The sequence below is a fragment of the Alligator sinensis genome, unplaced genomic scaffold, assembly GCF_000455745.1.
Source record: "Alligator sinensis unplaced genomic scaffold, ASM45574v1 scaffold410_1, whole genome shotgun sequence".
Classification (NCBI taxonomy): Eukaryota; Metazoa; Chordata; order Crocodylia; family Alligatoridae; genus Alligator; species Alligator sinensis.
In genome coordinates, this window is record NW_005841972.1 from 890,895 (window position 1) to 893,048 (window position 2,154).

At 48.7% G+C, this 2,154-nt stretch overlaps 1 protein-coding gene across 1 annotated transcript in view; it reads left to right on the forward strand.

Annotated features, from left to right (window-relative positions):
• The window catches only part of NPRL3 (NPR3 like, GATOR1 complex subunit), a 157,864-nt gene that overhangs the window by 14,929 nt on the left and 140,781 nt on the right, over window positions 1-2,154 (forward strand). The window contains exon 2 of the mRNA XM_006020877.3: window positions 1,353-1,422. The gene's annotated coding sequence lies outside the window, so the exon portion shown is untranslated. The remainder of the gene's footprint in view (window positions 1-1,352; window positions 1,423-2,154) is intronic.

Here is a 2,154-nt window from a genome sequence, read left to right on the forward strand (position 1 = left end):
GAAATGCAGCCCCCTTGTTGTTTTTTTTTTTTTTTTTTTTTTTTCTTCCCCTTCCCCCAGTGGAGGTTGTCTGTACAAGCTGCTGCTGGGCTGTTCAGTCCCTGAGCTGCAGGAGGGCCTAGTTTTTCCCTCCACAGTGGTGCTGCCCCGCCCTGGGGCCAACCTGGCAGGGTCCTAGCTGGGCGGGTGCTGCTCCAGCTTGCAGGCAGCACTTGCTGGATCCAACTCTTCACCGAGTCCGCATGTGGAGCTGCGCCAAGCGGGTTTCCAGCTCGCAGGATCAGGGAAGAGTTGGATCCAGTGTGTGCTGCCTGTAAGCTGGGGCAGTACCCGTGCAGTTAGCATCCTGCTGGGGAGGGGTGCTGCCACCATGCAGGGAAAGACTGGGGCCCCCTGTAGCTCAAGGGATGCACAGCCTGGTGGCAGTTTGCGCAGGCAGACTCTGTTGGAAAAAAGAAAGCAGTGAGGTGCCTGATCCTTTTTTTTTTTTTTTTTTCCACGGAGCCTGCCTGCCTCTCCTATGTCTGGGGGCGAGATGTTGGTGGGCCCTGAGCTACAGGGAGGGGCCCAGACCTTCCCTCCACGGCGACGATAGCCCCTGGGGCCACCCAGGCGAATGGTTAGTGGGTCCAACTGTTCCCTTAGCCCAAGCTGGGACAGCACCTGCCCACTAGCCAACCCCCCACTGTGGGCGGCCCCAGGGAGCACCGCTACTGTTGAAGGAAAGACTCGGGCCCCCTGCAGCTCAGAGCCTGATCAGCCTGCTGTCAGCTCATTCCTTGGCTGCAGGAGATGCAGGCAGATTCTGTGAAAAAAAGGATTGGGGGAGGGAGTGCTATGTTATACTAAACTACATGAGGATTTGGTTTATTTTGCAATGTAGCAAACTCATTTAAATCATAAAAAAAACCCTCCGCGTGTACAGCGTCACACAGTTGAACCTAAAAAATGGCCAGATTTTGTTACGTGTACAAGTACCCCTGGAGAATTACCACACTTTTTTTTGGCTGCGACATCAATAGAAATGAAACTGAAACCTGAGCAATAATGAGGAAAAGGTTAGAGTCTTTTTTTCTTGCTTTTTGTTTTTTGCTTACTATATATAAAGTGCAAACTCCTCTGAAAGTTTGTACTTCTTCCTGCTTGAGGGATGACAGCTCCTATTTTTGTTCCTCAGTACCTGTGAACAAAAACAGGAAAGTCAGGACTTGATTCTTATAGTGTAAAAGGGAGCAAGATTTTCTGCTTTGTTTTTCAGCCTTTCTTATACATCATCTTTTTAAAAAAGCACACACCTACATGTGTCTATTTTCAGATTGCTTAAATGGCTTTTCTTTTTCTTTCTATGTCAGGTAAACCAAGGAGCCAATATGCCGTGAACAGTGCAGGTGATAATAGAGAGGACCAAGAAGGAGACTCTAGGTAAGAGAATTTCTTCTTGGTCATAATTTTTAAAAGCATGAAAATGGGCCAGGTTTTACTTGCTGGTTGAGTAGACCAAGCATGTGCGTGTATGTGTTGTACAGTATAAACAATCTGCAAAGAAAAGCTTAAAAGTAAGTTCCCCACAGACTGAAATGCAGGATGAACCTACATACCTGAAATGTCTCATGAGCAGGGATCCGAGTTTTCTGTTCAACATGGAAAAATACAGTAAAACCCAGATTTTCTCATTTTAAGGAGAAAAAATGCTGGAAACGTTGGGTTTCCCCGTGCAGGCTGCAGAGTTCTAGCCTGCAAGGGGCTGGGTTGTGCAGGAGGAGGGCAGTTAGGAGGGGGTGCCAAGGTCCCCCAGGGAGGACAAGAAATAATGGGCACAAGCTGATTGAGGATTGCTTCAGAATAGACATAAGGAAAAACTTCTTTATAAGTCGAGTGCCAAGGGTTTGCAACAGGCTTCCACCAGAGGTGGTACAGTCATCCACCCCGGTGATCTTCAAAAAGTATCTTATCGCCCATCTTGTTGGGGTCATCTGATCCCAGCAGTCTTGCCTCCCAAGTGCAGCGGGTCTGGACCCGATGATCTGTAAAGTCCCTTCCAGCCCCTAACAACAACTATGAAACTATGTGCATGTATGCATGCACATGGCCTCCAGGCAGCCTAGACAGTAGCTCCTGCAGGTAAGTTGGGGGGGCGGGGTTGAGGCCCACATA